This window comes from Micromys minutus, assembly GCF_963924665.1.
Source record: "Micromys minutus genome assembly, chromosome: 2".
NCBI classification, from domain to species: Eukaryota; Metazoa; Chordata; class Mammalia; order Rodentia; family Muridae; genus Micromys; species Micromys minutus.
The window spans coordinates 25,685,124-25,700,987 of NC_137971.1; the positions used below are offsets into that span (position 1 = coordinate 25,685,124).

General features: G+C 41.9%; 1 pseudogene across 1 annotated transcript; it reads left to right on the forward strand.

The window, feature by feature from the left end:
• Positions 1–290: 290 nt before the first annotated feature.
• LOC308416031 (heterogeneous nuclear ribonucleoprotein A1-like) lies at positions 291–1,399 on the forward strand (annotated as a pseudogene). The gene has a single exon. The product of its transcript is annotated as a heterogeneous nuclear ribonucleoprotein A1-like (transcript).
• The last annotated feature ends 14,465 nt before the right edge of the window (positions 1,400–15,864 follow it).

A 15,864-nucleotide genomic window follows, 5' to 3' on the forward strand; every position in this document is an offset into this window, starting at 1 on the left:
TTACTCCTAAAAGATATGCATGTAAACATTCTTTGTTGTAAACCTCTATTTCAATTTATGACTTGATTTTTTGTGTGAACTTGTGATGAACTTTGTTACATGTGATTATGTATTCTGAAAGATGTTTAATTGCTGAGGGCAAAGAGAAGACGAGTCTGAGCTGAGAAGAACCGAGCTGAGAGAACCGAGTGGAGAAGAACAGAGCTGAGGATACATTCCTTATCTTACTCCTTTCTGCTCTTTCACTGTGCGAAGGAAGCCTCACTGAGGGCTCTCATCGCCGAGCCGCCATGTCTAAGTCAGAGTCTCCCAAGGAATCAGAACAGCTGCGGAAGCTCTTCATCAGAGGGCTGGGCTTCGAAACAACCGACGACAGTCTGAGGAGCCATTTTGAGCAACGGGGAACACTCACTGACTGTGTGGTAATAAATTCAAACACCGAGAGATCCAGGAGCTTTGAGTTTGTCACATACGCCACCGTGGGGGAAGTGGATGCTGCCATAGACCGCGCACGGTGGATGGAAGAGTTATGGAACCCAAGAGAGCTGTGTCAAGGAAGGTTCTCAGAGACCAGGTGCCCGTTTAACTGTGAAGAAGATCTTTGATGGTGGTATTAAAGAAGACACGGAAGAACATCGCCTACGAGATTATTTTGAGCAGTATGGAAAACTGAAGTGACTGAAATTATGACTGACAGAAGCAGTAGAAAAAAGACGGACTTTGCTTCTGTCACCTTTGATGACCATGACTCAGTGGATAAGATGGTGATTCAGAAATTCCATTCTGTGAATGGCTACAACTGTGAAGTAAGAAAGGCTCTGTCGAAGCAAGAGATGGCTCGTGCTTCATCCAGCCAGAGAGGTCGAAGTGGTTTCGGAAACTTTGGCAGTGGTCGTGGAGGTAGTTTTGGTGGCAATGACAATTTTGATTGAGGAGGGAACTTCAGTGGTCGTGGTGGCTTTGGTGGCAGCCGTGGTGGTGGATATGGTGGCCGTGGGGATGGCTATGATGGATTTGGCAGTGATGGTGGTTATAGAGGAGGCGGTCCTGGTTACTCTGGCAGAAGCAGAGGCTACGGAAGTGGTGGACAGGACCATGGAAACCAGGACAGTGGCTCTGGCGGGAGTGGCAGCTATGACAGCTAAAAGAACGGAGGAGGCGGAGGTGGCTTTGGCGGTGGTTAGTGGCAGCAATTTTGGAAGTGGCGGAAGCTACAATGATTTTGGCAGTTACAACAACCAGTTCTTCAAAATTTGGACCGATGAAGGGAGGAAACTTTGGAAGCAGGAGCTCTGGTCCTTATGGTGGCAGAGGCCAGTACGTTGCTAAACCAGGAAACCAAGGTGGCTATGGCGGTTCCAGCAGCAGCAGTAGCTATGACAGTGGCAGGAGGCTCTAATCACAGCCAGGAAACAAAGCTTAGCAGGAGAGGAGAGCCAGAGAAGCCACAGGGAAGCTGAGGGTTACAGCAGATTTGTGAACTCAGCCCCGCACCGTGGTGGCAGGGCCCTGCTGCTACAAAGACATGTTTTAGACAGTACTCACGTGTGTGGGGGCAAAAACGCCAGGACTGTATTTGTGACTAACTGTATCACAGGTTATTTTAGTTTCTGTTCTGTGGAAAGCGTAAAGCATTCCAACAAAAAGTTTTTCTGTAGCCCTTTTTTACCCATGCTGTAGATTGCCAAATGCAACCATCTGATCGTGTGATCATGATGCTGAATAAATGTGTCTTTTTTATGTGCTGTGTAAAGTTAGTCTGCTCGGAAGCCATCTTGGTAAACTTCCCCAACAGTGTGAAGTCAGAATTCCTTCAGGGTAATGCCAAGTTCAATTTGGCATGTATTTATTGTTGCTTGGGTGGAGACGCCATTGTCTTCAGAAACCTTGGTGCTGTTAAACTGCCAACTACTGTTGTAACTTAATGAGTTTCACCTTTGAAAGGGTCAGCCAAGCAAGGTCACAATTTGGTTATAACGTGGTTGACACACCCTACACAATATCAAAATTGAATAACTGTATCAGATAAAATAACAGACGGGACTGAAGCTTGTACCATCCATTATCCATGTGTATTCAATAAACGATTTAATTCTCTTGAATGGAAAAAAAAAATAGAACAGAGCTGAGAGAGGAACTGAGCTGAGAAGTTTTTATACAGAAGAGAGAGCAGGAGGAGAAGGAGAATGCGGAGTGGGATAACTTAGACACTATGAGTAACATAAAATACTAGGAGAGCAATGTGCAGAGTGAAGAGGGAAAGAGGAAAGAAGAAGCTGCAGAGAGAAGGAGCAGGCGGGCGTCTCCTTACCACGGGACAGAACAGGTCCGTTCTTAATAACAAGGCAGGCTTAGTCTTATTAAAATTCGCCAAGCTTTTTTCTTACAAACGTGGGTTTAATTCATTTATCATTAAAAGGGTAGAAGCATTTTCTTTCTCTGAACAATAAAGATTGGAGTTCATTTTTCATCCAGAATGACTGACTGAGCTCTTTCTGCATCGGTGCTTGGTCTTTTGCCCCATATGCATGTGTAAGTATGGATTTGTGTGTGTAAGTATGCAATTGTGAGAATGTGTGTGTGTGTGTGTGTGTGTGTGTGTGTGTAAGAATGTAATTGTGAGAATACATGCAAGTTGCACCCAGCTGGTCTGAGTGAAAACATACAAACGCACATTTGTGATTCTGTATATGAACTTATGTGAGTTGATGCGTATTTGCCTATGTAAAAGTTTTTTCTTCTGAAAGGGCTATTCTCTTCTCTTCCTTCAATAGAAATTTATTGCTCCAAACTTCCCCCTAACCCGACAAGCAAGAGGCTTCTGGACAAGAGATGAGAGAGAGATAGAACTTTTTTCACTTAGAATAATTTTTTCCTTTCCCAACTTAGTATCTTTCCGCTTTGCCCCATAGATAGCTTTCAAAGGAAATGTTTACAACTTAGTAATAAACACTGTAATCATTTTTCTAAGGAAGTCCAACTAGCAGGCTGAGAGTTAGAGCCCAGCAGTTCCTGCTGAGATAGAACAAAAGTTACTTAATCCCTTGCTGTTAGGCTGCAGGTGTCAATCACCTAAGCCAGCAGCCTTTTACCCTCAGCAAGAGCAAGAAACTTTTCAGGACGTTTTAGAAGTTATCATCAGCATTTCAGTACAGTTAGTGAGCTAGAAAGTCTGAGACCCTCAGACTTTAAAGCCATCACCAGAGTCCTACTTTGTGCTCTATCTAAAATCAAAACTAACCCATGCTGAGCAAATGCCACTCCCACATTCCATTGGTGAGGTTGGTCTGGGAAAGTGTTCAGTGGTAGTTGCTAAGTTTGAGCAATGTTTTGATTTAGCAATTTCAACTTCTAGGCACACCTATAGATATGCAGAGAATGTTGATTTGATAGCATTGCTTATAACTAGTGAAAAAACTAGTTGCTTACATGCCTACTCATGGTAGGGTGGATCAATCATGCTATATGTTCATATAATGCAGTACTGTAACGAACCCAAAAAGACATAACTTTTTAGAACAGGGGCAAATCTCACTGATGAAGCCCAGCAGTGAATGCACACGTTTGCCAGTATTTTTGTCAGAAATCAAAATGGTGGTTATCTTTTAGATGAGAGAGAGAGAAAGATTGGGCAGGGAAAAGATATCTGTATCTTGATAATTTTGTACATTTTACTTTTTAAACAACATGATACTTAGAATTTTGTAAATAATAATAATAATAATAAACAAGTATTCTTTGCCTTTTCATCTCAGGTAGGGTAGCATTAATCCTTGACCTATGCACCTCTGAACTTTACCTGTCATTCACTAAATAATCTACTTAAAAAATAAATTTTTATCAAGTAGTCTAAGAGAGGGCCCATAATTCTATATTTCTTGAAAACTTCAAGATGGGCCAGTGAGACAACTCAGCTAAACTCTTTTAAGAGCCATGTGGTCCCAGGCCTGATGTCATGACTGCCAGTTCCATATCCCACAATGGGGCAGTCCCTAGAGCTGTCCTCAGGGAGGACATATACATCTGCACCCCCCCACACACACACAATACTGATGATAATCCTGATGCTGTTCCATGACCACACTTGGAGTCCTAAAGCCCCAATGCAGAGCTTTCCTGGTATATGAAAACTGAGGTTTCACAAATTATCAAGCGTTACTAACAGCCACAGCTTAATGTTACTTTAGATTTAAAAAATACTGTTGGGACCTTCCTCTTGCTTTGTAGAATTTGCTCTTAAACATAATGCCTTAAACATAATGTTTTTGCTTAATAAAATAAATAAGTAAATAGTAGATGTACCATACATACGCTATGTATCAAGAGCACCACCATCAAAGCTACCTCTTAATTCAGAATACCAAAATATGGCAGGAAAGACTGCTTGGTAATGAACACAAGATGTTTGGCACTGTCCTGGATAAGCTGCACTTAGCAACTGGCATCTCTGCTGGATTGTCAGTTGCAGTGGCTGGCAAACTTTCTATATAGGGCCAGATGGTAAATATTCTAAGCCTTGCAGACCATAGGGTTTCTATCATAGCCACTCAGTTCAGCCAGTACAGCACAAAAGGTGCTACAGACAACATGGACATAAGTGGGCCTACAGGGGTCAGGGGAGGGCTAATAGATCCCTTAGTCTACTAGACATCACCAGTAACAATATGTAGTTTTTCTGAAATTTCCATTTTAAGAAATCATCTTAGCCAAATGTAGTGATACAGATCTATAATTACATCCGTTGGGAAGCTAAGAAAGGACAGGCGGGAGAATGGTGTGTTCTAAGCCAGGGATGGCTGAGCTACAGAGTGAGATTCTACCTCAAGAGAAGGAAAGGAGAGAAAACGAAAGTGGAGGAGAGCAGAGCTGAGCAGAAAGGAATGACAGGAACATTGACTACTTCCTGCTGTCTTGGGGTGTTGTAGGGGGTGCAGCTGGCTTTCACCACTGGGATCCACCTGGCAAATGTTCACACCAGGCTCCTCTATGGACAGTGGCTGATAGTTTGGTTAGAAATTTTTTTGTGTCTATCGTTGAAGGAATGTAGAAACAAGTTTGATAAGGCAGGGAGCAGATAGTAGTGAGCTTTAGGCAGATGTACTTATCTGGGTAGAGTCTCATTTGGTCCATGAGAGTTAGATCTGAGTGGATGCTTACTCTGACCAGTGTAGGGAGGGAGCTTACCAAGTCTCTGAAGCTTGGGCTAGTGAGCAGGATGTGAATCTGCATATTCTTATGGCACCAATGAAAGGAAAAAGAAAAATCTAATCTCCTCACATGAGGTACGAATGTTAAAAGATGACGTCCCAGGTTTCAGCACCATCTGCACTATAAAAATCACTTATTTTACATGGATCTACTATATTTTTTTAATATGCATAGAAACATAATATGCATATAACCAAAAAATGTAAATGTGCTTTAGAATTAAATTAAATTTATCCAGGTATAATGGTACATGCCTTTAATCCCAGCATGTGGAAGGCAAAGGCAGGTGGATCTCTGCAAACTGGGGGTCAACCTGGTCTACATAGCAAGCAAGAACTATGTAGAAAGATACAGTGTCAAAACAAACAAACATACATACAAAACCAAATAAAAAGACTATTGTTGAAAAGCAATTCATTTATTAGTCATACAATTTTATTGTACACACAAAATTTGGCTATGTTAGCTCAGCCCTGGGTGGAGATAAAAAAAAAAAAAAAACAGTCTTTAATATCTATTGCTAAGAGAGGGACATTGGTGGGAATGGTGGAGATAAGGGGTAACCCCTAGACAAGGGTATACCCCTTTGTAGAGACCCCAATACCAGAAATGGTTTTATTAATTGCCCTTAAATTTTGTAGCAGTCTCCAGCCCCCTGAGTTCTTCTTTATAGCAAACACAAAGTTATTCCATGGACTTCAGGAAGAAAAAATATGGTGAAGCTAGAGTTATTTTATTACTCTATGAGCTCTTGAAGTTTCTCTGTTAATAGAGGCCATTGTTCAACCCAGTTAGGTTCATTGGAGAGCCAGTGAAGGCAGGAAGTAAACAGTGGACCTTAGAATTTGGGGTAGCTTAGAGGAGTGTTTTTTAAGTTTCTATGAGTATAATTTATTACTATGGGTATAATTCATTTTGGCTGACTAGTGAAAGTAGCTTCCAGGACCTCCAGGATAGCTCTTCCTAGAAGATTGGTGGTGATGTTGGTAACAAGAAAGCATATCATGTCTGTAGACCCATCAGGGTTCTCTCATTTGTAGGCTTATTTGGTGGTAAAAGTATGAGAACAACCTTCTATGCCTACAAGTTGAGGCCCAAGAATTGGTTCCCAGTCTTGTGGGATCTCATGGTTGTCTTAAAATTCTTTTATCTGCTTCTATATCAATGAGGCATTTAAGTGGTTTGTCACCTATCTTCATGGTTAACTTTATGTGGGAGTCTTCTAAGATGCTGGAAACCCATAAAGCCTCTCTTACTATTGGGACTGACCTTTGCTTCATTTTAAATTTAAAGGCTCCAGTGGCTTGCCACCCTTGTGACAGGAATGACAATCTCTCCTCCAGTGGAAGTCCCTACAACATTGAAAACAGACTGTCTTGGGATGGTGGCATTTCTGGTGGAGGGGGCCTACTTAGGACACTCACCTTTCCAATGTCTCTTTGTGACATATTTAAAGTAAGTACCTACCTTCTTTTCTTTTATCACTGAGTGAAGGTGTGGGAAAAGGACACACCCTGATGGGATGGATGTCCCAAAGTCCTGAGTGGCCACAACCCATCTATAATGGTGTTCATCGTTGAGGTCTTGGTAGTTGAACCTGCATTAAGAAGTTATACCCTCCCAAATAATGTTTTTAAGACAGAGGTCTCTGGATGCAAGGTCAGGGATTTTTCTTTCTAAATTCATTTTAGTTTTAAGAATAAAGTAAGAAAGAGTCTCTTCTGGGCTTTGGTGGAGGAAAAGCAGGGAGACATAGGGTCTTGTGGGCTGGAAGATGGAGTGTTTCTGTCCCAGAATTAAAGTGTACAGAACACCTGGTCTTAATCCTGTGGGGTGAGCTGCCTTTGGGGTAGCTGCCTTCTGGGCTCCCATGGAGAAAGCTCCTAGGCAGAAAAGCTCATCATAGCCCACCTAACCTGCTGGAGGCATTTGTCTCTGTAGAGAGCCTCTCATTGTAGAAAGAGCAGATAGCTCAACAATCCTGGGGCATGTTTAAAGTGGTGATTTGACTTTAGTCCAAGGGATGCCATTCTCCTTGACTACCTGCAGGAGTTTTTTTAAATCTACAGCCTGATACAGATATCAATTTAGAAACTTAACTTGGGTATGGTGGATGTTAACTGGAAATCCCTGTATCTCTGGAACCACAGAGTCCCAGTGGTCTCAGAGCTGTGGTTAGTAGAAGGAGGAACAGAGGGGGGCACTGTCCTGCAGTGAAACATAGGGAGACATGGGAAAGGGAGAGTAGAGGGTGGATTGGGTGCAGCCAGAGTGTGCTGCCGAGACTGAGGAAGCAAAGCTCTTCTAATGCCTTTTAAGGGCTATGTATGAGGTTGGTAATGGGACCATCTGACTAAGCCAGTTCAGTCAACAGGTTCTCCAGGGCAGGATCGAGGATTAAAAAGAAAAAAGACAATTAGACAACATTGTAGCATGACCCCAGCCAGTTCTGAGGCTGGGGTGGTTTATTTTTTTTTCCCCAATCTGCTTTTATACAACTTTAATTACATGGAAGTAATAAGGTCAGTTCTAGGTTAAGGAACAAGCAAGGCAATAAACAAAGTCCCACAGTCACTGTTTCTAAGGGTTTATCAGGATAACAAAGATACCTGAACCTACTTCCCTGTTCGAAGCCAGAGTCAAATTCTTGCCTGAAGCCTAATTTTTTGTTCTAGTTCAAAATCAGATTCCTGCCTGAGCTTACTTCCTTGTCCTGGTCCAGTGTCAAATTCCTGCCAAGAGGCCCCAAAAGCTCTCCACAAACATCCTCAGAATATCCATCATCAGAGTCATTAGATAGGGAAGGCAAAGTGTCCTTTGTGGACTGCAGCTAAGAGAGACCCAAACTTTGGCAGACAGTAGCTAAAATGGGCAGAAAATGAAGGGAAGGGGGCTTTCCTTCCTGGCTCTCTCAGCAAGTGAGATCAGCGACCCAAGTCCACATATTGGGGTTGTAGAGGTTTCCTGCTACCATCCAGGGTGCTGCCTCAAGGACTTCTTTCCAAAAAAAAGAAGAAAAAGAAGAAGAAGAAGAAGAAGAAGAAGAAGAAGAAGAAGAAGAAGAAGAAGAAGAAGAAGAAGAAGAAGAAGAAGAAGAAGAAGAAGAAGAAGAAGAAGAAGAAGAAGAAGAAGAAGGCCTCTCTGTGTAGGTATGGTTATTTAAAAAAAAAAAAAAAAAAAAAAACAATTCGTGCTGTGGCCAGCTGGGCACTGGCAACAGCGGTCTCCCCACCCCCATAGGAATCCCCAAGAAGCAGTCTGCCCAGGTTCCAGCTGTCAGCTGCTACAGAACCACTCACACTTCCCAAGCCACCCGCCCCCTGCAGCTAGCCTGCCAAGTCTGGCTGCCATTGGCTCTAATCCCCTAGTCCCATAAAATGAAAACTCCAGAGGCTTATAATTTACCAGCCAGATTTATAACAATAAATCCTCAACCCTCCAAATGCTCACACAAAGAACTCAAAACTCAACTGATACAGATACAAACTGCATACCTAGATTGAACAAATGTGCCCTACATTATTTAATCATTTATCTGTGAAATCCTCAGTTATGGCTCCCAGGACCACATGGTTCTGGCTAATCATCCTTTCCTTCAGGGACCATCTTGCCTCTCCCTCTCTGTCTCTGTCTCTCTCTTTCTCTCCCACCCTTCCCCTCTGTTCCCTCTCTAAAACTTTGAACTCTTTTTACACTGCCCGATCACAGCCTCTAGTCATATCTAACTAACGAGATTTCACCTGACCTCTCCTTTGTACAGGCACCCCTTTTGAGGGAGCAGAAAAAAAAGACAGCAATCCACAATATTTCCCCCTTTTGCCCAATAAAAAGGCTCTTTTCTCTCAGATATAAATTGAGCACAACTATTACCATTCTGAATTTTATAAAATATAAGATACACCTAACACCCAGTCCATCATTCTTGTCAACTAAATAAAACACTCTACCATCTATCTTATCTTAAAACGTCTTATAACTCCACACCTGTCATGTCCTGGTTTAACTTGTATACTATCTGAAAACCATCTTTTCAAATATATATACAGTTTCCCTGTCAGAATTCCCAGAGCAACATAAAATTTACCTGAAAATATAGGAAGCACTAATATAGCTTCCAAAACTGAAACAAATAGTAGAGACAGCTGCATACCTACACAGTCTCCTGTTTTTCAACACGTTGGAGTATCAGTCTGTGGCTGTTTTGCCCAGGATCATCTGACAGACCTTTGTAATAAAAATTATAAATTATTACCCAATCTTGGCAGAGATTACCAGTCAACTATTCCATATAGTATGTCGTTTTTCTAGACAGTGTTATTGTCTGTAGATGAATAGGCAATTTCTGCCCAGTGGTACATTGCCACAATATACACCTTCTCCTGGAGGTATGAATGTTCAGTTTCTTTTTTAAATTCAAGAATGGTGTGCTGTTAGGAGCAGATATGTCTCAAGAACAAAAGATTAAATAACATTAAATGTCACATCCTGTGAGTGTCTAATGTTTTTGAAAACTACCTATATAAATTGATCTGAACTGATGTCCTTTAACTACTCTCAGCTATTTCTAATTAAAATATCTCAAAAAACACGCTTACGATTGAGTCATGGTTGGCCATCTGGCCCTTAACTCGTATGCTTAATCATCTAAACTCAGTTTGTAATTGCAGTTATAGAAGGATTGGGTCTAAGATTTGTATACTTAAATTTTTATATCAATAGAAGAAATTCATGCCAATGAAAAACCTTAAATCTGTTATAAAATAAATTCTGTACCAATGTAAGAAATTATAACTTCAACTTAGAAACAATTATGAAGATTTCTACCAAATAAGATTACAGCTACACAATCAACTCTAACTATTTTCTTCAGGTTCAATGAACATTTCTAATTTCCCTAGAAAGACAACCTAAAAACAACCACATCTAGACCACCAAGCCCAAGAAACCAGGATGAAGACTCTTCATAACTTCTTCCTGCTGAATATGGGCATTGAGATATTTTTAGGAGGCCTTAAGATACCTTAAGAAGGCCATGACAACAATCGTTATTAGTCTCTGAATTCTAAGTTCTGATTGGATCTGTCTGAAAGGTTGACTGAGGGAAGATGATCTGGAATCCAGAATGTCAGGAGTTCGAGCTGGTCTAACAATAAATCTAACCAAAGCTGTACACTGCAATATACAAATATCCAAACAAAATGTAAGTACCATCAAGATATCTGTGTGGATTGTGTTAGTCTGTGTAGGATTAACAGACTAGTCAAGATGAAATTCTGCTCTTAGTCTGAGCATGTGAAAGTTTTTATGAGCCAATTTTAATATTAACCAACCATAAGTCTTCATTCATGTCATGTGAAGGATGGCACAAAGAATCTTTACCTTCTTTTTTTTAAGATTTATTTATTTTATGTATATGAGTACACTGTAGCTGTCTTCAGACACACCAGACCCCATTACAGATGGTTGTGAGTCACCATGTAGTTGCTGGGAACTGAACTCAGGACCTCTGGTTATAAGCACTCGGTGCTCATAACCGCTGAGCCATCTCTCCAGCCTGATCTTTACCTTCTTTGTTTTATTCTCTTGAATCTACTTCTTCAGGGGGTCTCCATCCATCATATCTGATCCATAGAACTCTGGAAAGTACCCAGAGTCTAGTCACCTTTTCAAAAAACACAAGCACAATGTCCTTCCCCAAAGTTAGTATGTCCTTTAGCCAGTAACCAGGAAAACCTTTAGCTTGACCTCTCTCCCAAGAAATAATAAAATAACCACAAAACCCATCTTGATAATTAAACCATTTAAAACAGGAAAATTAAACAACTTCTATTTGAGCCTATCTTAGGCCTTTTGTAATCTGTCAAGCCAGAATTTTTAGACCAAAATTCCAGTGGAGCCCACATTAGAAAGAATGAGTATTCTGTAAGACTTTATTATAGCATTTCACCATTATACCATCTTTCTCTTATCTTTCTTGGAGGCTGTAGCTTTCCTGTCCTTGAACTAGTTCCAAACGGGGAAGGAGAGAGGGGCAGAATTCCCCACATGACATAGGCAAAATCTGTATTCTATACTATCTTACAGAATATGTCCAACATGGTAAGCAAGAATCTTCTAGGAATTTAAGATTCTTGGCCTGTGAGTGGGAGAATTAATTCTTAGAGAGTGAAGAGGGGTCATGTGACCCCAGCGCCCATGAAGGATTCTAAACAAAGAAACAGCGATAGACCTAATCGAAACAGTGTAAATAAAAGCTGCCTGCTTCCTATAAGCAGGTATTAATAGAAGTTTGATTTAATTGTCGTAAAGTTAAAAAGAGAGGATGATGAGCCGGAACCACATGGTCCTAGAAGAAAGACATAAGTAACTGGGGATTTCACCGATGGACGACTGAGTAATATAGGGCACATTTGCCCATTCTAGGTGTGTGGCTAGTATCTGTATCAGTTGAGTTTTGAGTTCTCTGTGTGGGCATGTTGGAGGTTGAAGATTTACTGTTATAAATCTAGCTGATAAATTACAAACCTCTGGAGTTTTCATTTTACAGGGCTAGGGGATCAGAGCTAGAGGTAGCCAGTTTGGGCAGGCTAGCTGCAGGGGGCGGGTGGCTTGGGAAGCAGCTGCTGACAGCTGGAACCTGGGCAAACTGCTGCTTGGGGCACCCCATGGGGGTAAGGAAACCCGCTGCTGCTGGAGCCCAGCTGGCCACAGCATGAATCAATTTTGTGGTTGTTGTTTTGTTTTTGTTTTTATAATACATGCTACACCTTTGTGTCAGTTTCATGCCTCGAGTTTTGAATAATGCTAATATAGCTGTAGGATCTGGGATTCCTTTAGATGAGATGAAGGGTTTCCTATGATAGGGAACATTTGGAAATGCCAAGGCCAGAAGTAAACTATGGCTAGTTGTATCATGGGATATTCTTCAAAGTCCAACACAAGCTTGCCTATACATTTCAGAGAAGCTGGTGACCATGCTAAGGCTTTTTAACTGGCCATTGTGTTTTAAGATAGATAAAGGTAGGTGTTATGGCTAACACCTAAGAAGCTCTTGGGGTCCAGACAGAGGGGTGGGGGCCTTGTACAAAAACCTAGGAGTCACCTTGGTCTGAAGATGTCAGTTGCCCCTTTACTGTACCCAGTCCCTTGTGATGGCATGAACCCAAAGGAAAAAATACTGTCAGCCCTCCTCACAGGGAGGCAAGATAAGGCTGGGGATTGATGTCCCTGGGAGGGGGAATGTCCACCTTCGTCCTGTGCATACTGGCAGTGTCTGTGCCCCACACTGTTGCACCAGATGTCTTTTAGGCTCTGCTTGCCAGCCTGTCTTGGCTCAATTGGTCAGAGATCAAGACTGGCAGATCCTGAGAGAAGTTAGGCAGGAACAGCCCAGAGCTGAAGAGACCTCAGATGGTGGCTGAGAGGGTGTTAAGAATTTTTATTGGAAATAGATTCTTCTCTCATACAATCCCTACCCCAGTTTCCCCTCCCTCCACTCCCCCCACCTAACCCCACCTTCACTCTCTCTTACATCCACTCCTCTTCCATCTCCCTTCAGAGAAGAGTAGGCCTCCAAGGGACAACCACGTATGACAAAACAAGGTACAAAAGCCCTCATAGCAAAGCTGGAGGAAGTGACTCAAGAGCAGGAACAGTTTCGGGAGCAGGCAAAAGAACCAGAGACACACCTGCTCCCACTGTTAGGAGTTCCGCAAAAGCACTGAGTTAACAGCCATAACATACCCTTGCTGGCCCCATGCTTAATGCTCCAGTCTCTGTAAGTTCATGTAAAGCCTACTTAGTTGCTTTGGTGGGCCATGCTCTCCTGGTGTCCTTCCCCTCTGATTCCTATAATCTTAATTTTCTCCTATCTCCAAGGGGAGGGGCCCAATGGAGTGTTTCTGAAAGAACAGAATCAAGCAGCTCTATTTTTTTTCCCATTTTCATATGTAACTTATTTTTCTCTCTTGTACTTTAAAATTAGTATTAACTTCCAGGCATGGTAGCTCCTACCTATAATCTTAGGAGATTTGCCAAATTCAAGGCCAGTCTGCCTATATAGAAACTTATCTGCCAGTGTGGGCTACATAATAAGAGAATCTGAGAAGAATCTTTTTGAGAAGCCCAGGCTGGCCTCAAAACTCATACTCCACCTGTCTCAGCCTCCTAAGTACCTATAACTACAGGTATGTGTCACTGTGTCTATCTTATCAGTTTGTTGTGTTTAATAATGCTACCTCATCACATACCAGTGTAACTTTGAGACTATCCACAAAATTTCACTATTGTTATTATTTATTTTTGAGACAGGGTCTCAAGCACTGGCTGACTTATAATTCACTGTTGACCAAGTTGGTCTCCGACTTGCAGACTCATTGCCTCCCAATGCTGGAACTAAAGGATGTGTTTTAACTGGGTGTGGCAAAGGCCACTCAGAAGGCTGAGACAGAAGTATCATACCATACAAGTCCAGGAATTCAAGACCAGAATGGGCAATGTACAAATAATAAAAAAAATCATGCTCATTATAAAAATAATAAAGTACAAAGGGGGCTAGAAAAATGGTTCAATGGTTAAGAGCACTGGCTGCTCTTTCAGGACCCCCATGGAGGTTTACAGCTGTTAATTTTGGTGACAAGGACTAAGATGCCATCTTCTGGCCCCCTTGGACAGCAGAGACACATATTGTGTCCAGATATACTTACAGGTAAAGCCCACAAACACATAAAATAAGAAAACAAAAATATAATAAAGCATTTTAAAGAAATGCTTCACATTCTGTTGTATTAATTCAGTGTACCTTACAGGAACATCAAATGCTTCCTCTGTGTCTTCTGTAAATCACATCACACACAGCTCCAAGCAGAAAGAAGCAACTCATCGGGAATATGAAGAGCTGCAGGAAATCGCCATTTCTTTTCCAAGTATGAAGCTAAAACACGTACTTCCCCTCACTACCGAGTGTTGGCTGCTTCCAAAGAATAGAGGAGGATGCAAAAGTGTTTCCAGTGATGATGGAGAAATACTGTAAATACCTTTACCATGACTTAGAATACATAATACTGTAACTATGGGAAGAAAACATCACAATGTTCTTTATAGGCTTTAATCCAAACCACAAGAAAAACATTGACAAACCCAAAACTAGAGACATCATTTAAACTGCCTTCCTGACATCCACACAAATCTGTCAACATCTTGAGAAATAGAAATCTGAGAAACTCTCAGAAACTGGAGAAAACAAAAGCAACAGGTGACTAGTTATGACAGGTTGTCCTGAACAAGACCTTTATGCAGAGAAAGAACATACCTGAAAGTATTCATGAAATCCTAGCATGCCAATGTCTGACTCTTTGGTATTTCAGATGGACCTCTGTAGTACGAGATATGGCAAGAGGGGAAACCAAGGGCTAAAGGGAAACTGTTTCCAACCTATCTGAAAATTGAAAAGGAACCTTTAAAATAGGCAGTGTGATGGTTTGTATATGTTGGGTCCAGGGAGAGGCACTACTAGTAGGTGTGTCACTGCGAGCGTAGGCTTTAATACTCTCATTTTAGCTTCCTGGAAGCCAGTCTTCTAGCAGCCTTCAGCTGAAGAGGTAGAACTTTCAGTTCTTTCTGCACCATGGCTACCTGGACACTGTCATGCTCCTGCCTGGATGATAATGGACTGAACCTCTGAACCTGTTAGCCAGCCCCAGTTAAATGTTGTCATTTGTAAGACTTGCATTGGTCATGGTATCTGTTCACAGCAGTAAAACCCTAAGACAGGCACTATACACTATGATTTTGGCTGGTTTTGTCAGATTTAGCTGTTTTAGCTGTTCTAATCTCATGATCTGCTTGTGTGTGTGTGTGTGTGTGTGTGTGTGTGTGTGTGTGTGTGTGTGTGTGTATACTTTTCCCATCTTTCTAAGATAAAATCCATACAAATCAAGTTGACAATTCTTTCCAGTTGCATACAGAATATACAATATTCATGATAGGGAACATGGCTTCCTTTTTTTTTTTTCATGTCCATTAATTCCATTCTAACCCCCACCCTCTCCCTCTTCAGCATTCTTGACCTGTGGGTTGCAACCTGTAGCAGGAACAGAAGGGCTGCCTCCATGTAAACACTGGGGGCTGAGCAGGTGCAAAAGCATCTTCTGCAAGAGGACCTAAGTGAAGACTGCCTGAGAGACCAAGGATTGATTGCTAGTGCAGACAATGCCAGCCAACCAAGACCTGCTGTTTAGAAGAGATGCGTTCTTGGGACCAATGTGCTGCAGGTGGAGGGTATGAAAGGAGTTTGCAGCAGTGTTAAAGAGCTTGCTGTGGTGTTTCTCATCTGCTCCCAGAGTCTGTGTCATTGACTCTGTGCCACCCTGTCGCCAACCCCCAAGGGCAGGTAGGGTCAGGCAGTGAGTAGTCCAGGGCACAGGCAACAGCAGCCCTTTGGGGGCTGCATATCAGACATCCTGCATACCAGGTATTTACATTACTATTCATAGCAGTAGCAAAATTACAGTTATGAGCAGCAACAAAAATAATGTTATGGTTCAGGGGCTCCACTACACTAACTGTCCTAAAGAGTGGCAGTATTAGGAAGGTTGAGAACCCCTGCTCTAGACAATCACTGTTTTCCTTCTGACATTACTTTTACCCCCTCCAGAT